Genomic DNA, 22114 nt, shown 5'->3' with positions numbered 1-22114 from the left:
CTTATCTATATTTTAGGCTTTGTTTTGTAAATATTGCATCAAATATTGATGTAACAACAGTGCTGTTTCTGATGGCTCTTGGCACATGAGTGAATAAAATTGATTCAGATTTTTGTGAAATTAGTTCCTCAGTCTTGCCACTTATTACAATCAAAGAAATAGTTGAAATACTTAAACCTGGCCAGACCTGGAGTGTGATTTTTATCACTATATTTTATCACTAATGTCTTGTCTTCGCTCCAATTTTCAAGTGGATTATTTTACTTTCAGTGCAAAAACTCCATGTTTGCAGGTAGTCTGGGTTTGTCAGAATAACATAAAGAGAGCATTAACTCACCTGGGCATGTTTTCTTTACACACTAAATTCTCATATATGTATAATTTTAGCAATGTACACTCCTGAGTATGTTAAATCATTATTTTCATTTCAGTTTATTTATTGGTTTTATGATCATCACATTTTTTGTAATGGCCATGACCTGTAATAATCAGTCATTCTGTCATTTCTTTAGCCTTCACTGCTGCAGCAATGATATAGTTTCCCACAGGGAACACAAAGGTTTCATTAAATGAGACTCTCTTCTCTGTTAAACTGCTGACTGTCAGCAGGACTGTAAGCTGGGAAGGCTAACAATGTTTTTGGGATTAAGTGTGATAAATGGAGTCACTGCAGGATGAAAATGTATTGGTGGTTAGGTTGCTAATTCTAGGGTGCTGCAGACAATGACTATCTCTTATGTGAGACGTGGCTGGTTGAAACAGGACCTTGTGAGAAATGCTGTGTTGTTTGTACTCCACTTTACTACATTTCAGAGGGAAATACTGTACTTTCTACTCCACTACATTGATTTTGCAGCTTTAGTTACTTTCCAGATGAAGATTTGACACAATGGATAATATAACAAGCCTGTAAAATACAACATATTGTTAAAGATGAAACCTGTGGTTTCCAACCTTTTAGGCTTTTGACATCTTACAAAAAGCAGAGTTGTACATCAAGCTCATAATAGCCTACTTATGTACTATTACTGTAATACTTCAAGCTCATAATACTTATGTACTTTTACTGACTCTTGTAAATAATGTCACGATTATTTATATTATATATTTTTTACTATTATTGTTCCTATTGTTCTTCATTCTCATTATTTATTGTTCTTTATTATTTTTCTTATTGCTAGTCTTAGATTTTACTCTCCACCTGCTGCTGTAATAATGCAAATGTCCCCATTGTGGGACTAATAAAGGAATATCTTATCTCAATACTTTCACTACATCAAGCTCATAATACTTATGTAATTTTACTGCAATATTTAACTACGTCAAGCTCCTAATACTTATGTACTTTTACTGTGGTAGGATTTTGCATGCATGTAATGGAGTATTTTTATATTGGTGTATTGGTATTTTTTACTAGTAAAGGATCTGAGTAATTTTGGACCGGTCAGCCCGTCAATGCACTCAGTCTTGTTGAACACCAGACCTTTTGTGTGCAAGAGACTGATAATACTATAACTACATCACTCATAATACTTATGTACTTCTACTGTAATACTTTAACTACACCAGACTTTTACTACAGTTTGCTGCTAATACTGATTTACTTTTTTAGTTAAGCAGAATTTCTCATGCAGGACTAAAGGAGTATTTTTTTTTTGACACTATAGAATTGTGTGTTTTTCCTTTAATAAAGCATCTGAATAACTTCTTCCAGGACTAATTGTACCCCTGGTGGAGGTGCGAGGCGTGTGAATGTGCTCCAGTCGTCCCACCCAGGATTAGATAATCAGTCTGGGACCAAGCTGTGACCTCAGGCTGACGTGCCTCTCCGGCCCTGCCCATCCTGCGATGCACACAGCCGCTGACTGTCCTGCAGCCTCGCAGTGAGAAAACAATATTCCCCACAACACACTGAGGACTAGCAGCTCCACCAGCCCGCTTACCTCCAGCTACACATGCTTCCTATCGACAACAGACCCACAGCCTACCACCCTGGACAAGGTGAGTGTGTTTAATATGGATTTTAATTAGGTTTTTTTTTTTTTTTTTTGTGGATGAAAAAATGATGCCTCGGTCGGTCATAGCGGGGAAAGACGCAGCCTCGGTTTTTCGATACATTCATTTCCACATTTAACCACATTGTCACCTTTTAAACAGATTGATATTTGTGTGACATGTTTAATTTTAGAGATGGTATTTAGAGGATTTGTGTTGCTGGCTTGGTTGGTGGTGGCGTTTTTTTTTTTTTTTTTATCGCAGTGGCACAAAGGCATTGAAGCGCAGGGCTGTCTGACATATCTGCGGTGTTATGCGGGTTAACATTCAGCGCAGTCTGGATTAAAAAGACACAATTAGACAAAAATAGTCAGTTTATGTTCGTTTATTACACATTAAATGTTTTATATTGCTGACAAATCAGCGGCCTGCAGCCCTGTTATCATCGTATTGATCCACATCTCTACGAAAAGCCTTTATGAAGTTCAATACAATGATGGGAGGTGACTTCCGCCCAGGTCCTACAAAATAAAGGTAAAGGCAGCTTTATTTATAGGCTATAATGCATTTCATACACAGGGGGCAACTCAATGTGGTTTACATAGAAACAACATATTAACCAGTTAAAATAATAAAAACAAGAAAGTCCAGTTATAATAAAAAGAAAACAAAATACTGAAAAATAGACAGAAAGAGAGAAAGAAAACAAAAAGCTAGACTAAAATAAGAGCATAAAATAGAGCATAACAGCCTGACAGTGATTTATTTTAGAATCTTAATTGTTTGGTTTATTAAAGGGACATTTCACCACTTTTGATAGTAAATGTAGTTAATTGAAGCACTACATTTCTCAGTGTGTGCAGTATTGACTGAGAAAGCTGCCTACATGTACCAGGATGCATTGCGGTGACCATATCCCCTTGCATAGCTAATGCAGCCACAGCTTCAGCCTCTCTACGCTGCATTTCATACTCTGGCTTGAATAACTGAATATCTGAGTCAGCCAGAAACATTGTAAACTGTATCCTTGTCCATAAGATCTACTGCACCTATATTTTGAGGATCCCATTTTCACTGTTGGAAATTTGGCTGGTTTGCAATAGAAGCAATGAGAACAAGGAAGTTTTATCTTTCAAGGGGCTTCCAAAGTACGCCACTTCAGTTCAGTTCAGGTTATTGTCATTCATACATGTTAAATGTTACACAGGTCCAGCAGCGTATAAAATAAATAACATTAAAACCTGTTTACCCAGAGGCAGAGACTAAAAATCCAATCCTGTATCTCTTCTTTACCCCTAACTATTGGCGCCACTGTTGCTAGGAGACCAACAGATTTTGTAGCTTCTCCCCAGAGACACTGTGGAGGTAAACTGACCTCCTAATCTGAGAAGTTGACCTTGGAAACTGTTTCACTTTCTAAAAAAGCTTGGCAGGTAATGGATGAACCATCTGTCTATTATCCTCTTACCTTGTGAGGCAGCTGGGTTCGAGAGATCACCAGATCATGAGAGAATCCACACAGGACGCTCATCGGTCCGAACGACTGATAGTTCGGACACGAGCACATAACTTGCAGCCTGACGAGATGGATCCTTGTGAGATGTTGTGATCTTGTGAATCTAGCTGCTTCACAAGATAAGAGACACTGAGGAGCATTTCTAAGACTATATACTTAATCCGAATAACTAGAGATGAGGTTCAAAATGGGCGTAATTGTCCTTTTAATACTCTATTTCAATAAATAATACATATAGGAATCAATACAATAACCCAGAATAGTCAAAACAGTGTATGGAAATTAAAATAATTATGAGTTTATTTATCAGTTATAGGACACAGAGTGGCATGCAAATAAAACATGGCAACCAAACAAGTGAAATTTAGGGAAAATAAGTCGACTGACAACATAAACAGAAGGCATTCATATTTATATATTTCATTATATATCTGTTATGATATATATATATATATATACCTCAGGAAACACTTCAAAAATGAAGCCTCATTTAGAAGACACCCCTGAAATTATTGGTTCACTCCCAGCTTTTATTTTGATAGCAGACCGGTTGTACTTCCTGTTGTATCCTGCTTGGTTTCATGCTGTTGGTGTCTTTGAGGTCCATTACATGCAACACTGTGGGAATGCAGATTAGTCTACTGGCCTACACACAGCTTTATAATGCCATGCACTAAGCAGTATGTTTATGTAGCTTGACTAAATTAAATATGTTATAATAATTATCATGTGAGTAGGTAAAGTGCTCAGAAGAAATCTAGTGTTAAAAAAAAAACAGCAGCATGTTTCAGATACTTATTTTATGACTGCAGCATTTATCATATTTTTGCATACATCAGTACAACATGTAGGATTATGTACTGGGTGGTCTACTTATCTCACTGCCCCCATGCTGTTAGAGATGAACCGATAATACTGATCATCTCAGCGGGAGAGAAGAAGGGAGGAGACAGTTTAGTACATACATATCCTCCTGTTAACGTAAACATCTTTGTTTTTCTTCCAGAAGGATCAGATTGGTGTTCAGAGTGAATTCATGTGTCCACATGTTGGCACCTTGCATACTTGTTAAGTGTAATTATCACAACAGAAAGTCATTGCCTGCAGAGTTGGGAACATTATGTTGTAGCTGTTAGTATAAATACATATATCCAAATGTGGCAACTAGCTGTTAAAAAGCTTATTTAGTTTCTATATTAGAGAAAGTTACAAACCTGCTTTCTGCCTCCATGAGTCTTTGGCAAACTGGTATATGATGCAGCTTCCTGTCTGTTAATGGATTTCATCATAAAAGTCTCAAAGTGGTTGTTTCTTGATGATTGCACCACATGATATTGAATAAAATGGACATCATTGGACAAAGTTTGTTTGTATATTATGATGGAAATATGAATATAGATGCTTTGCAGTTTTGCACAGGATTATAAAACACTGTGGAAATCAGGCTAAATAAGAAAGACAGCAGTCATGGCCAGACGATGACAGAAAAATTACTTTAAATAACTAATGTTTTTATCAAGTTTAAGTTAGTATGTATATTGGAAAGGTACTACTTATATTTAAACCTTTTTAACTAAACTTCAGACAGAAAAGGTATGAGCCATGTCATTGATCCACAAGTGATTTAATAATTGTTGTTGAATGATTTGCTAGTTGCAGCAAAGTTGAGGTTTTTAAGCATCTTTCATTCTTGTCATAAATGCTAAATAAAAATAAAACTGACAATCTTCACATTTTGGATTATTGATTTGGAGATAAACCCAGAAAAATGTTGAATAAATATATGAAAGGGAACTTAGCTTGTACTTTATTTTTGTAGTCAGAAAGCTTCCCCTGCTGCCCCCAGTAGAGCAGACATGAACTGAACTCACTGATTAAAGAGAGAAAGTTGAGCCAGCTTAGAGCTACATGGAAGGTCACACACACTAAATCAACACTAGAGCCCCAAAACTGCCTCATTGTTTTTTCAGGAGCAAAAAGTCAAACCAGGATTGAAATCCATAATGTTTGAATGTTGCTCAACAGAACTCCAGTTATCAGATTAATGTACTCATCTTAAGATAAATACAGATATGGGTTAGTTTGTTTGGATAGCTCTTGGTTAATATCTCTGCCGCTCAGATCAGTAACAATTTCATAGCATTTTAAAGGTTTTCCTCTTAACCCTCCTGTTGTCAAGGAAGTCAAGGAAGGAAGGAATGAAAGGGGGAAGGAGGGAGGAAAGGAGGAAGGAGGGAGGGAGGAAAGGAGGAAGGAAGGAAAGGAGTAAGGACGAAAAGAGGAAGGAAGGAAGGAAAGAAAGGAGTAAGGATGAAAATAGGAAGGAATTTAGGAGAGAAGAAAGGGAGGAAGGAAAGAAAGGAGGAAGGACGAAAAGAGGAAGGAAGGAAAGAAAGGAGTAAGGACAAAAATAGGAAGGAATTTAGGAGAGAAGGAAGGGAGGAAGGAAAGGAGGAAGGACGAAAAGAGGAAGGAAGGAAGGAAAGAAAGGAGTAAGGAGTAAGGAGGTAGGGAGGAAGGAAGCAAGGAAGGATGGAAGGTGGAAGGAGCAAAGAAAAAGGAGAGGTGGGGAAGAAGGAAGGAACAATTAAAGAAAGAGGGAAGAAGGAAGGAAAGAAGGAACAGTCAAAAGAGACGACAGGAGGGTTAAAGGGACAGATGCTTAATGTGTCTACAGTACATGAAGCTGTAACCGGGGCGACGTTCCTGCTCTCCGTGTTCAGCTGCTCTTCCCAATCGGGGAATGTGTCTCTCTTCATGTTATGCAACTGAGTGCCTGCACAGGCCGGATGTGCATAGTTTCAGTGTGTGTGTGTGTGTGTGTGTGTGTGTGTGTGTGTGTGTGTGTGTGTGTGTGCTTTATATATGTGTGTGTTTAACATGTGTGAGTGTGTGCTGTGATGTAAGCCGTCATGTGAGTATCTCAGATGTGTGATAGAGATCATGCAGGTCTTTCATACGTGTTATCTACTTTTCCCTCCGAAATAGAGTTTTTCCAACACGCTGTTATCTGCAGCTGCATTCAATCCAAAAAAAAAAAAAAGGAGAAAAAAAAAGTGTGACATAAATGCTTTGCTTGGCTTGATTTGGAGGCTGTGTAGTGTTGAAGGATAATTTTTCAACAGTGTAATTATTTTTCAGAAGTTTTCAAGTTGTGCCAACATCATCAAAGCTTTTCTTTTTTATCTAAACTCTCTCCGTTATTGAAGCTCTGCAAAAAGAAACCCACACAAAGGAGATTACAGTTGTGCTCTAACCAAAACATCTTGTTCCCATTTAGACTATTTTATAATTATTAAAAGTTAAAAAAAAAAGAAAGTGATTTCAGAGGAGGGTGAAAGCCTGAATAAACCATCTTATATTAATGTAAGTTTATGTCAGGGGGGTCAAAGTCATTTTCATTTAAGGCGCCACATGCAGCCCGATTTGATCTCATGTGAGCCGGATCATTAAAAAGATAAGAGAAGAAAGAGAATACAGGAAAGAAAGGAAAGATGGAAGGAAGAAAGGGAGGAAGGACAGATGGAGGGAAGAGAAGACAGATGGAAGGAAAGGAAGACAGGAAGGAAGAAAGGAAGGAAGGGAAGAGAAGACAGATGGAAGGAAAGAAGGGAAGATAGATGGAAGGAAAGGAAGGAAGGAAAAGAAGACCAGAAGGAAGGAAGGAAGGAAGGGAAGAGAAGAGAAGACAGATGGAAGGAAAAGAAGACCAGAAGGAAGGAAGGAAGGAAGGGAAGAGAAGACAGATGGAAGGAAAGATGGGAAGATAGATGGAAGGGAAGGAAGGAAAAGAAGACCGGAAGGAAGGAAGGAAGGAAGGAAGGGAAGAGAAGACAGATGGAAGGAAAGATGGGAAGATAGATGGAAGGAAAGGAAGGAAGAAAGGAAAAGAAGACCAGGATTGGATTGGACCTCTTGGCGGGCCGGTTCTGGCCCACGGGCCGCATGTTTGACACCCCTGGTTTATGTTATATTCAGTCTTATATTCACTATTCATCTTAAATCCATTGTAGTTGATGGTTCACCTCATTTATCTTCTCACTGCTTCTGTGGGTTTCCTTTGATTCCTCCTGCGGTTCAGAGTCATTTCACCTGTACCGGCTATTAGTCTGCTTATTGTTGAAAAGGCCGTTATATAAAATTGCCTTTTTTTTTGTATTTTGAAATTGCAGTAGATTCAAAAAAGAAATTTCAAACCTGCAAACCAGACAGTGCTCAAACACTCCTGAACTGTCAGCTCTCCCTGTTTTTAAAAAGGATCAAAAAATAAAAAAAAGCCATTGAATTAGTCACACGGCCGCGTGTCTTCACAGGAAGCTGAACTGAACCCACATGTAACCTCCGCAGGCGTTTAATGGCCTTCAGATGAACTGCAGTGGGTTTTTGGAAGCACTGTCAAGGTCTCGGGACCAATAAAGGGTCTTTTTAAAAAGCTTTCTTATGCTTTTTAAGGTGAGATAGTTACGTGTGTGTGTGTGTGTGTGTGTGTGTGTGTGTGTGTGTGTGTGGAGCAGAGGTGTCAAACTCATTTTCATTCAAGGGCCACATACAGCCCAATTTGATCTCATGTGGGCCGTATCATTAAAAAGATGGAAGGACGGAAGGAAAAGAAGGATCAGAATGAAGAGAATATAGGAAGAAAAGGAAAGATGGAAGGAAGAAAGGGAGGAAGGACATATGGAAGGAAGGAAGGAAGGAAGGAAGGAAGGAAGGAAGGAAGGGAAGATAGATGGAAGGGAAGGAAGGAAAAGAAGACCAGAAGGAAGGATCATTAAAAAGATAAGAGAAGGAAGAGAATACAGGAAGGAAAGGAAAGATGGAAGGAAGAGAAGACAGATGGAAGGAAAGGAAGGAAGGAAGGAAGGAAGGAAGGGAAGAGAAGACAGATGGAAGGAAAGAAGGGAAGATAGATGGAAGGGAAGGAAGGAAAAGAAGACCAGAAGGAAGGAAGAAAGGAAGAAGGAAACTGGGCCGGATTGGACCTCTTGGCGGGCCGGTTCTGGCCCACGGGCCGCATGTTTGACACCCCTGCTGTAGTGGGACATAACTACAGTACTTTTACACAAACTCTAAACTCAAGTACAATTTTGAGGTACTTGTACTTCATCTCAGAGTTAATTATTGTACTTTTTACTTCGTGACATGTCACTATTTACTTTTGCAGATGTTAAAGGGGGCATATTCTTCACATTTCCAGCTCTATATTTATATTCTGGGGCTCAACTGAAATGTCTATCTATATCATTTATTATTATATAACTCCTTATTGATCTTATACTGGCCTTTTATTCACCCCATGAGTTCAACCTCTGTGTAAAACAAGCTGTTTTAGCTCCTGTCTCTTTAAGACTGACCCCGATGACCCCATCCGGTTCTGATTGGTCAGTTTCTGCCGACTCTGGAGGCTACGTGAGTGGACAATGCTAACAGCTCATGGAACAACTTTAGCAATAAAAGCTACTGAATGGACGGCCGATTGTGATGTCATCACGAGGAGGAAGTAGAGGTAACTTTACTTCCTCACATTCAAAATTCAAATATGTCTAATTAATGTATCTAAAGTAATAATGATAATAATTATAATAATAATCCAATAATATATATATGAAAATGTAACATTATGTAAGTATTTTTACTTCTAAAAAAATAATATAATAACTGTATTTATATAACACAGTTTTCTCCAGCAAGGTACATTACAAATTTGTGTTGTTCATCCTTGTTTGGAGGTTGGATTTTCAGTATTTGAGATCATACAGGAAACAAAAAGTTAACATTGTTACATCCATGAATGAATAACAGGGGATAAGAGGAGTAACAATGATGTAACCCAGGGAAAGAAAAAAAAACAAAGTTCACTATAAAGCCAACAGAAACCTACCTTCTACTAAAAAGAGGAAACCGATAACTAAATAAACCAACTCCAACCCAAACCAAAGAGAATGAAGACGATAAGAAGGACGCCCCTCCACATGGACGAGAGTAAACATCACTGATTAACACCACAACTTGAGTTACTTTAAATTAGTAATTGCAAATACAACTCTGTCCATCTCTGCTCCTGTACAGATACTGTCCTGCATGTTTTTAGTTATCTCCACCAGACTAACACACCGGAGTCTAAGTATTAGCTCGTTATCAAATCCCTTAACGAGCTTCAGCCGCTTGTTAACAAGCTAATACTCAGAATCAGGTGTGTTAGAGTGGTGGAGAAAAAACAGATAAAGCAAGTCCGTTCTTACAACACAGAAAGCAGTAACAAGATGAGAGTAGAAGACAATGAAACACAATAAGGAGTTGATAAAAGAAAAAAACAATAAAAAGAGACAGTAACAAAAAACAAATGACATCACTTAACAGGAAGTCTGTAGAAATGAGTTTTAGGAAGTGATTTAAGGGTTAGGGTTAATTACTGATTCTCGTTTCAGGTCGTTCCAAAGCAGAGGGCCTTCCCCATTTTTGTGTTTTTACATGAATGGAGGTGAAGGGAGGATGTAGCCTATAATGTAGATTTCTTATATTGTTGTATTTTTATTTTATTTAACCCTTACATACTGTTCAGGGTCTAATTTGACCCAGAAGAAAACACACCTTAAAAACTTTTTTTTAAGCCAGGAATTTGAAGACTTTTCCTAATGTGTGCCAAAATATTATATATATGAAAATGGAAATGTTTCATCTGTTTAAAAACATTTTTATTGAGTGTTTGACTCATATTTATTCAAAATGACTGTTTATTCACATTTATCAAATATATAGTGTTAGATATAAAACTTAGGATCAATCACCAATTTATTAACGACTGCTTAGGTTTTAATGATTGATTTGTGGTTCAGAAATGATGCATAGAGGCTAATTATGAGAGGTTTTATTATTATATTATTGTGAGCAGTATGTGAGGGTTGAGAGAAACATTTGAATATTTCTTCCACTGCTGGCTGCAGGATTCTGAGTCACAGCGTAAGGACATGGACATCATTTTTGTGTCTCTGAAAGGCAAATAATTATGTGGATGGTGGATGTGTGCAGCTGCCTTCATAGAGACGTGTGAGTCACTGACACACACACACACACACACACACACAGACACAGCCTTCTCCCTCTAGCTTGTTATGGTAGCTCTGTTTCTTTCATGGCTCTCGGCTTGCAATGCTTCACTGGTTAAAAGGCACCCAGACGACTGTTTGGTAGGGGTGTGGGTGTGTGTGTCTCTCTCTCTGTGTGTGTGTGTGTGTGTGTGTGTCTCTCTGTGTGTGTGTGTCTGTGTGTCTGTGTGTGTGTGTGTGTATTACAGGAGCAGATGAATGTCGCTCCGGCCTGCTCCTCTTGTATTCCTAGCTCATTTGTCTGACTGTGAAAGAGCGCTATGGGGCTGCTGGAACACCATCAATATACAGTGGACATTTTCATTGTGCTGCTGCGTGGAAGTTAACAACAGTCTGTGATGAGCGCTGGTGGCTCAGCTGATGAGTCAGGGTGGGGAGGGAGAGAGAGAGAGAGAGAGAGAGAGGGAGAGAGATCTAACAAGTACCACACATACAGTATTTAAGATTTCAATTAAAAGGGATAAAAATATAAATCTTTTAAGGCTCAGGTTGAACTTTTCTTTCTTCTTTCTTTTCTTCAGCTTGATGGAGAGATTCATAAAGTTCCTTAGAGGCGTAAAAAGACAAGACTCAGCCAATGATAGACTTACAGACAAATGTGAGGATTTACTGTCTTTATAAATTGAGCATTTTGGGGTTTTAGACTCTTGGTTAGATACATTTGATGATGTCATCTTGGATGATGGGTATTTTAAACTATCTTTTGATGATTTATTGATTAAAATAAGGCCTGAAACTAACAGTTACTTTCATTATTGATTAATAAGCCCATTATTTTCTCGATTGACTCATTAATTGTTAGAAATAAATATAAATAAATTCATGTTATAATTTCAAAAAAAAGATGTCTTCATATGTCTTGCTTTGTTTGATCATCAGTATAAAACCCAAATAAAATCAGATCATCATGTTTGTAATGAAATCATCACCTTTGAGAAGCCAAAACTAATTATTTAATTGATGAACTGTTGCAGCTCCAGTTTAATGGACTTTTCAAATTAATTATAAAAGATACTTACAAATATCCAATGGGTTTATCATTAATACAAAGAATGATTTAGCTATAGTGGCATAGCTATACATATGTCATATATGGGAGATATCGTTATTAAAATCATGATATCACAGAGTCTTGCTATATCTGTACTCAAAGATAAATAAGACTCAACAACAGCGCTTTATTTTGAAATTTAACCTGTAGAACAAGTAATGCCTCAGTTTTAGAGAAGGAATTAGTGTCACTAGCTTTCATCCTACAGTAAACAGATCAGTGTGATGCTGCACATGAAGCACAGAGTCAACACAAGCCAACGATGTGAGAGGCACAACGACATAAAAAGAGCTCTTAAAACACTTTACAGAACTATAATGCAATGAATTCAGAGGCAGAAAAGCAGACATGGCTCATAAACTGGAGCATAAAAAAAAAAGATATTGTGTATTGAGAGTGCAAACGGGGTGAAACCATCTGCAGTCCATCTTGGTTAGATATTAGTATGTGTGGCAGCATGAGAGGAGAGAGAGTAGATGAAGGAGCGAGGGAGAGAGAGAGAGAGAGAGGGAGGGATGAAGATGATAAGAGAGAGTCAGAAGTGGGTAAAGTAAAGATGTATTACACTGCAGTGCACACACATACATACACACACACACACACACACACACACACACACACACACACACACACACAGCGGATGAAAGAGTAGCAGAGAGAAGTAGGGGAGCGGGGATTTAGTGAAGCTAAAGTAGAGGGGGAGGGGTGGGAGGAGAGAAGAGGGTGAGGCTTGATGGATCGAAAGGAGGCAAGAAAGAGAGGGAGAGGTGTTTGGAGTCAGACCAGAGGAAGAGGAGGAGAGTGACATAGTCAGCAAAGAGAGAAGAAGAGGAAGAAATTGGATATTTCAGTGTTGTTTTTTTTGCGTGTTTGTGTTAAAGCGAGCTAAGAAGCATTACGTCAGTGAGTTAATCATACTTAATTAATCCCTGTTGGCAACATTTGCTCTAAACTAACTTGCTGCAAGGCGCTGGGAAAAAGAATAACACCCCACACACGCTGTCAATAAAGCTAAAAGTACAAATCTTCCAAATCCAAAAGCCGAAAAAGTAATGTGAAAAGTGAAGTGCAGGTTTTAATGCTGCGGCTGCTGAAGTCGTGTTAAGAGCTACTTACAGCTTGAGTTTATAATGAGATAGTGTTACCTCAGGAGCAAAAGTGATGGTTCATAACAAATCCCATCAATTCAAATTTCATAGATTATGAGCGTTACAATTTTCTGTGTAGTTTGAGATATATTATTTCAACTTTCTTAAAGTCTTTACACACTTTTTTTGTGTGTTAAGAGGGAGGAAGGAAGGATGGAAGGAAAGAGGGAAGGAAAGAAAGAGGGAGGGAGGAAGGAAGGGAGGAAAGGAAGGAAGGAAAGAGGGAATGAAAGAAGGAGGGAGGGAGGAAGGAAGGAAGGGATGAGGGAAGGAAAGAAGGAGGGAGGGAGGAAGGAAGGAAGGAAAGAGGGAATGAAAGAAGGAGGGAGGGAGGAAGGAAGGAAGAAAGGGGGAAGGAGGAAGGAAACGTCAAGCTATCGTTTTTGTTGTAAGACTTTTGGAACAAGCTCGATTTTTTTTTTTAGTTTTCACATAGCCAATAAAAGCATCATCTGATCATTGGGCTGGGCAATTAATGGAAAAATAATCGAAACCGACATTTAGAAACTCTAATCATGTCAGTTAATGGTGGTGTTCACTGTTGCCATGACAACAAAGGTTGCATATCTTTAAAGGAATTTGAAAACGTGTCTCCAGTGATGATTTTAACCCAAACCATGATCTTTACATAGTTCTAATCAAGTCAACTAGACATTAACCACAGCGTCACACATGTTGTCCTCGAGTCAAGGGAAGAAGAAGGAAGGAAGGAAAGGAGGTAGGGAGGGAGGAAAGGAAAGAAGGAAGGGAGGAAGGAAAGGAAGGGAGAAAGCAGGGAGGGAGAAAGGAAAAGAGGAACGATGGAAGGAAGGAAGGACAGAGGAAAGAAGGAAGGGAGGAAGGAAAAGAAGGGAGGAAGGAGGGAGAAAGGAAAAGAGGAACGAAGGAAGGGAGGAAGGTACAGGGAGGAAAGAGAGAGAAGGAGGAAGAGAGGAAGGGAAGGAAGGAAGGAAAAGAGGAAGGGAGAAAGGAAGGAAGGAAGGAAGAAAGAAGCACAGAAGGAAGGAAGAAGGGGGATGGAGGAAGGAAAGAAAGAGAGAAGGAGGGATGACGGAAGGGAGGAAAGAAGGAATAGACAGAAGGAATCGACTGATCAGCTTTCAGTCTGTTTCACTGCAGACAGAGGGGTAGACTCGCTCGCTACACTGGGCGAGGAAATAAAAACCAATCAATCCATATATTGATTCACAAACTTTTTTTTTCCTGTGGCGCTGACATGCAAACTATTTGTGTTTATTTGAAAGTGCGCGGCCGACAGGAAACGGGGAGAGTTGAACCGAGGACGTTGCAATTATGTGGCTTGTGCGGAAACCACTCGGATACCAAAGTGCTCCGGTTCAGTACATTCAGTCAGTCTGGTGGAGGCAGTTCGGAGTCGGTGTGGTGATGGATATATAGCTCTTCTCATCTCTCGTTGACCAACTCATCATCATCATCATCTTCATCATCGTCATATCCGACCTGCATTCAGCATCTCTTCTGTAGAAGCAGCCGAAGCAGAACGAGCTACAAGCTGTCACAAATTCATGTTACTGTATTTCTGTTGTAAACTCGTATCGCTGCCAGTCACTACTAGTTTTGATGGAAAATAGGAAGGAAGGAAGGAAGGAAAAAGGGAAGAAAATAATAAGGAAGGAAGGAAGGAAGGAAGGAAAGGCCTTTTTGTCTCATAAAACTCTTCCAAGTCGCCTTAAATAATTTTAAAATACTCAAGTCAGTAATCAAATTAGATCAACGCTTGTTTTAGTTCCTGAGAATTTTACATTTTTGGAAACTTTGAACTCTTTTAAATCACTTTTAATCAGGAAGCAAGAGAGGACAGAAGGGAGGAAGGAAAGGAAGGGATGAAGGACAGAGGAAAGAAGGAATGAAGGAAGGAAGGAGGGAGGAAGGGAGGGAGAAAGGAGAGAAGGACAGAGAAAAAGATGGAAGGGAGGAAGGAAAGGAAGGAAGGAAGAAAGGGGGGTGGAGGAAAGAAAGAAAGAGAGACGGAGAGACGGAGGAAAGAATGAACAGTCAAAAGGACGACACGAAGATTAATCTTTTTGTGTCTTTATTTTATTGCAACTGTTTGAAAAGTGCCTCGTAAATAAAGTATAGCAGTATTGTTAAGTTTGTCCAGTGTTGACGCCTCATCATCAGCTTTTATAATTAATCCTTTTAAAATGTTAATTATCACAATTTTAGTTCCATAAGACGACCAAGTTTATAGAAGTCTACTTCTTTAAAGACCTAATCAACACTCAGTGAAGCTTTCATATATACAGGAGACGCCTCATAAAGACTTCCTGCCTTCCTCTTTCCCCTCCTTGCTGTGTTATATGTCAGCTAACACTAATACATGACCGGAGTGATAGCACGCTACTCGACTTGTTATGTAAGGATCTGTAAGCTCCTCCAAGTTCAGGCAGAGAAAACAAGCTAGGAGGGAAACTGTTGCTAAGCCTTTAGGGAAGCTGGGATCAAGGCCATGTGCCCATCTTTAGCACGCTGAGAACTCACCGGTAGTCTGAGGGATTGACGGGTATTCGTCGTTTGTGCTCATTTCTACTTGGATTCAAAAGTATACATCTCATGTGTGGAGTGTTTCCCTGCAGGTTGAATGCTTTAGGTGGTGGGGGTGGGGGGGTGGGATTGTTGTCCTTTTTGAAGAATGAGTAGAAGGATTCAACAATTGCACGGCTGTTATTGTGAATTTCCTTTTTAAAGCTCACTTGAGTCCGTCTCGAGGGATTTCTCTCTCTTCTCGGCTTTCGTGAAGTTCTGAGGAACTACACAAGAAATAAAAAGGGACTACGCCTCCGCTCAGTTTGCTCTGGAAGAAAAGCACAGTCGGAGGGAAGGATGGTTGGTGTCTGAGCTAAAAACACTTGGAAGTCGCTCAGCAGTCAGACATCTCTCCATTTTCTCTTTATGAAAAGGCTGAGTTGTGATTATTGATGTCTGAAGCCAAATACTTTAAATACTTTAAGGATTCAAGAATCTCTTTTCATGACAAGCAGACAACAAGGTATTTTACTTTTATTTCATTTTCATTTTCACACCAAGCGTAGTTTTTAACATTCAGCATCACTTTTCTGCCACTCGCTCAACCACACACACACATTACACCTCACGGGTCAAATTGACCCCGTCTGTTTTGACTGTTTTTTCTTTCCTCCCTTCCTTCCTCCCTCCCTCCTTTCCTCCCTTCCTTCCTTTTTTCCCTTCCGTCTTCCTTCCTCCCTTCCTCCTTCCATCTTCCTTCCTCCTTTCCTCCCTTCCTTCCTTCTTTCTTTCCGTCTTCTCTCCTCCCTTCCTCCTTTTCTTCCTCCCTCCCTCCCTCCTTTCCTTCCGTCTTCCTTCCTCCCTTCCTCCTTCTTCCTTCCTCCCTTCCTCATTTCCTTCCTTCTTCCTCCCTTCCTTCCTCCTTTCCTTCCGTCTTCCTTCCTCCCTCCCTCCCTCCCTCCTTTCCTTCCTTCTTCCTCCCTTCCTTCCTTCCTCCCTCCCTCCTTTCCTTCCTTTCCTTTCCTCCTTTCCTTCCTTCCCCCCTAACTCCTCGAGGACAACAGGAGGGTTAAAGCAGCTGTGCTAAGCTTTATAACCAGTATCTATCATGTAAATGTCCTTTTTAAAGAATGGAGGAGAGAGAGGATGACTCAAACAATTCCTCTGTCACAAAGGCGTTATCGTTCTCACACAGTGTGGAAAATGGAAATCATTAGAAGCCTGTTGATATTAATGATGGTGTGACATTTCAGCAGCAGTGCTCATAAGTCTTTAGCGGTGATGTGCAGCTGCAGGATGAATACAGAGGAAAAACTGATGCAGATAAAGATGTAGATATTGTTCATGTTTTATATAAAGTTTATTTAGTTTATACAGTTTTATAGTTGAAGCTGTTTTCCTTCCATCTTTTAGGGATGTGTGACATGTAGAGGAGGCAAAGTGATGAGAGCATTTTCCTCCCAGGATCAATAAGGCTTCATATTTCGCTTCATCAACCAGCACATAGACATTAGTTTACAGCAGCAGTTCTTGTTTGTTCAACATCAACACTTTTACAGTTTACAGTCGCTCAACCTTAAAATATCACAATAAATAAGGAAATATAATAATAAAAACAGAATAACAGACAAAAACACAATAAAAGCAAAAACCAAGCATGAATAGACGAGGCATTAAATTAACATTATTACAGAAATGCCTGTCTGTATAAGTCTTTAAAAGCTTCAGTCAAGGGAGGAAGAAGGAAGGAAAGGTGGGAGGAAGAAGGAAAGGAGGGAAGGAGGGAGGAAAGAAAGGAAGAAAGGAATGAAGGAAGGGAGGAAAGAAGCAGGGAGGAAGGAAGGAAGGAAGGAAAGAGAGAAGTAAAGAAGGAGGGAGGGGGGAAGGAAGGAAGAAAGGGAGAAGGAGGGAAGGAAAGAAGGAAGGAAGGAAAGAAGGAACAGTCAAAACAGACGGGGTCAATTTGACCCAGGAGGACGACAGGAAGGTTAAAGCAGACAGGAAGTAGAAGAGGAAGCTTTGAAACTTTTAAAGGATGCAGGTTGAAATACATTTATTTAGAATATACTCATAAACCAGTCTGTATGTGGTAGATTTATGGTTATCTTACTGGTTTTAACTGGGTTCCACATTCCTCTGCTCCACCTAACTCATATTTTAGCATATAACAGAATATACGAAACCTTATATGAACTATTGAATGGATTGCATTGAAATTTGACTCAGACATTAATGGCCCCCAGACAATGCATTTTAATGACTTCTCTGTCAAACATTATTGTGGTTCATGTCAGGATACCTTTTAAAACAAATGACTAAATTCCTCTTCGCCTCAGCTGTACTCTCAGATTAGTGCAAACATTTTTTTATTACTGTGCTAAAATCCAACATGACAGCACGTGGCAGAAATATCCAAAGTTGGCCACCATACAAAAACCCTTTTGATCTAATTATGGTCTCGTCCTCCGGTGGCATCGTCACGCAAACCGCGGCAAAGCTGTGTCCTAGTTTTTATATCTGCACGCCATCATTTTGTTTTCTAGCCAAATAGCAAAATTTAATTGTAGTGTTATTTTTTCGTTGCTTCTCAGATGTGAAGATGCAGATGTTGAACTGTTGATCAAAACAAAACAAGACGATGAGTTTTGCTGAAAAAAGCTGAAATCTGAAATGAATTGTAAGCATTACCTAAAGAAGCTAAGAGTTCAAATACATGGCTAGAAAAGCTGGAAGGTAAAAATATAATACTGTCAAAGCTGAAAGAAGAAATGCTTTGTAATAATAATATCGCACAGATGAAGTGAATTGTGAATCACTTTTGGGATATAAAAGGTCTAAAGAGAGCTGAGAGCTGCAAAGCATTGCTGAAAATGCTGAAATATCAAATTAATTGCTGGAATTTGAAGGTGAGCTGCTTTTATCGAAGCTGGAAGCTAAACTGTAATATTGTCAATGTGTTTCACTTCTATTATGAGAAATTGTTGGAGGAAAAAAGCTTAATAATTTAGAAAGTATAAAAGGTAGAAAAAGGTTGAATATCTCCCCCCGAACAACTTCTTAACTTCTTCTTATAACTCAAAAACTAAAGGTCACATTGAAAAAATAATTTCAGTCTGAACAACCTAAGACTTCATTAATAAGATAAGATAAGTTATATGTCTATATCATCATAATCTCCATTTTTAACAAAGGAGACTCAGACATCAGATAACATTGAGTGAATGAGACTGTTTGGCAGCAATTTATTCACTGCACTATTTTCTTACATTTTATAGACAAAGATGAAATAAGTAAATGATATATGGATAAATCAATAGTAAAAAATACCTAGGGCTGGTCAATATAACAAATATTATATTAATATCGTGATACAGATACAGACGGAGCCTTCTGTCCGTGCTCTGCGTTCATTTCGTCTGTATTTCTGCACGTTTCCATCAAGCTTACGGATACAGACCAAACGGAGCAGTACCACCAGAAACCATGGGGAGGCAGTGTTGCTGTCACTACTCGATACGTAGCTCTAGTGAGACACGAAGAAGAAATAACAATGGAGGAACTACTCAAACTTTTTGAGGAAAGGTTGTGTGAGTTGGTTAGAAACTTTAAACATATCGTTTTTGTCTTTTATGCAAGAGGAACATTATCAATATCTCCTCCACAGTCGCCATGTTTGTTTTTGAGTTTGTTGTTGTTTCATAAACGTTTGACTCTGTGCTGCCCCCTTTTGACTCGGTGCTGCCCCCTGGTGGATGTATCAGTTAACATCCATGCCAACGTAAAGGACGCATGGAAGTATGAGAGCAATGACGGTAACATCGTTTAAAACGGACAGAAATGTTGTTTTTCCCGGTTTTTAAGGTAAAATAATATAATTATCTGAACTTTACAGACTATTATAGCTTTTCTGTGGTTTACATTTATCTACTTAGTCCTTAAATCCACATTACTGATGATTATTTATCGACCTATTATTTAGCTATAAACTATTATTATCTGTCTGTTAGTGTCACGCAAAAAACTGCTGCAGATGAGAAAAAAAGTAATTGTAGACAAACTATTATAATAGTTGGGTAATATTTTGAGGATTTGCTGCTTTTCTATTGTTGTAACCTGAATAGCACATTTAACCCTCCTGTTGTCCTCAAGTCAAGGGAGGGAGGAAGGAAGGAAGAAGGGAAGGAAGGAAGGAAAGGAGGGAGGGAGGAAGGAAGGAAGGACAGAGGAAAGAAAGAGAGGAGAGACTGAGGAAGGAAGGAAAGAAGGAGGGAAGAAAGGGGTGGAGGAAGTACAGACAAAAAGGAAGGAAGGGAGGAAAGAAGACGGGGTCAATTTGACCCGGGAGGACAACACGAGGGTTAAATAAGCTGCATTGGACTTTTTTTTCGCTACTCATAAACTAAAAGATGAATTAAGAAAATAATCATTAGTTGCAGCTCTAAATATTAATGCTAGAACATCTAAATGTTTAGAAGTGGTTGAGTTTAGTAGTTTATGTTAACCTGTAGTTGTGTTTTATGTAATCTGTGCAGCACTTGGCTGCTGTTGGTGGGAAAGTTGGAGCCTGAATAGTCGGCTCAGTGCAGCGTGACATTGGGGTCATTTCCTCGTTGTTTTGTTTCTTTTATAGTTTTTCTCTCCTTCTTATCAGTGTAGATGTTTGATATGTTGTGTTTTTTCCTGCTTACATAAAGAATAGTGTTTTGTTGAAGTTTAGGAAAGTGATGTGATGGAGACAAGATGATAAGACTTTTTTTTTTTTTTTTTTGAAAGTCAGAGCAAAAACTTCGAGGTGGTTCATGTTCAACATTCCTCCTTTTTTTTTTTTTTTTGTAGCTCGTCCGCTCTTTTTGTTAGGATTCAATGTGAGATGGTGAATGTGTGCAACAAACAAAAGCTCTTTCATTAGAGAGAGAGAGAGACAGAGAGAGAGAGAGAGAGCTGAGCCTGTAACTCAACAACCAGACAGCTAAGACAGGAGCGGGGACAGCAGCAGTCTGAACACAGAGGATAGTTGGAATAAAAACTGAGTTGGCAGTGACAGTGCAGTTTTGTTTAACTTGACAATCAGAAGCAGCCTTGCAAATATCTCTTCATCTGTAGCTCGCCTGTTCACCAAGTAACCAAATCAAGTCCAACTTTTTAATATAAGCTACAGGATATGTCAGAATAATCAAATATGCTTAACTATTCTATTATAAAAGGCTCATTTTACAAACATAAAGCAACAGTGCAAATGCTGCTCAGAGCATCATGTTACTGTAATCTAACAGGAATAGCAACAGGAACACTGGGCAGCACTCAAGGGAGAGTATGCTTCCATAAATGGCTGCGAAATGTTCAAAATATGTTACTTTTCTTTGGGGCTTCTTTTTTTTTAGCTGGTTAAAACAGAAACATCCAGATTTCGAGGTTAAAACTGAGCTGAATATGGTTGAAACTGATGTGTTGGGTGTCGAGGTTGTCTTTTTAGTGTTTTAACAGCGCTAAATAATCATATTTAAATGTGAAATTGATTCTAACTGTATGTTGAAATATTATAGTTTGTTAAATATTGATTAAACAAAGTCTTAAACCAAATTTTAGAAGTCAAAATGACTTTTATTTGCCTGCAAATTAACCAAACCATGCTTGCAGTAGAGTTGAAGTTTAAGGTTTTACAGTTTTTAGTCCTTCATCTTTATGTATTTGTGAGATGTGTAGATATGGAGGCCAGAACTCTGCTGAATTTAGCTGAAAATGATATGATAGATGTCTGCATAAACCTGCCCCTGCTGCTGTAGAGGTATAAATACATTCAGCACACACGACTACTACTACTACAGTCTACAGTTAGCCAGTTAGCTGAGTTAGCCGCTGAGCTAGTCACCGAGCTAGCAGCGGAGTTAGATGCCGAATTAGCCGCCGAGCTACCAGCTGAGCTAGCCGCCGAGTTGAGTAGCATGCAGCTGGATAGTATTATTGGCCGAGTTAGCCGCCGAGCTACCAGCTGAGCTAGCACATAGACTGTATATAAGTAGAGCTAACAGCAGAAATCTCTCGAGTAGCATCCAGCTGCAGCCCCGGAGCAGAAGCCCCTGACGTGACAAAAGCCTCTGGCATGACGGAAGTGACGTAGAATACCAGAAATTACGTTTTTTTGAGGATACGCGAGTACCTTGCTGCAGTAAAGATCATAGACATAAGTATGTCTATATTATATTAACCAAACCATGTTAGCAGTAGACTGAGCTACTTGAAGTTTAAAGTTTTACCTTTATTCTCTTACCTATATCTGTATTATATTCTAGTTTGTGCTCTTAAGAGACTAAAATATTTGTTTCAAACCTAATATATTGTTCATTTTTTACTCCTAAGGCCATCTTCATCATATTGGCATTGGTCTAATTTGACCTTTTAGTTCTTCTCCTCCCTTTCTCCTGAGCTACAGTGACATTAAACATTTAGTCATTTTTTAAAAAGTGAATTAAATGTCGAGTGAGCCTTTTAAAATGAGCTTTAACAGAGTGATAATATTGTATCATTATGTGAGATATTGGTACAATCATTTATCATTATTTTTCACTTTTGTATATTTATATGAACGATGCATAAAGTTTCAATCAATAGTGACGTTCCCCAAGAAGAATGTGAGCATGCAAGTGAGTCATGATGGTAGAAATCTGAGCTTTGGAACAAACTTTATGCTCCAAAAAGTTTGTTTTTCTGCCCATTTTTGTGTCTGACGGCATTCAGTAAACATCCAGCTGTGATTCAGGCTCATCTGTCATCATTAGTATCATCATCATCATCATCATCATCATTTCCCCCC

The 22114-nt window shown here is 38.9% G+C and overlaps 1 protein-coding gene across 1 annotated transcript in view; it reads left to right on the top strand.

Moving 5' to 3' along the window:
- The first annotated feature begins 1900 nt into the window (after positions 1-1900).
- Positions 1901-22114, top strand: part of rusc2 (RUN and SH3 domain containing 2) — a 56544-nt gene continuing 36330 nt past the window's right edge. The window contains exon 1 of the mRNA XM_053324943.1: positions 1901-2001. The gene's annotated coding sequence lies outside the window, so the exon portion shown is untranslated. The remainder of the gene's footprint in view (positions 2002-22114) is intronic.

Source organism: Scomber japonicus, chromosome 9 (genome assembly GCF_027409825.1).
Source record: "Scomber japonicus isolate fScoJap1 chromosome 9, fScoJap1.pri, whole genome shotgun sequence".
Taxonomy (NCBI): Eukaryota; Metazoa; Chordata; class Actinopteri; order Scombriformes; family Scombridae; genus Scomber; species Scomber japonicus.
The sequence above is the reverse complement of the archived record's forward strand: the minus strand, read 5'-3'. Positions and strand labels throughout refer to the sequence as shown.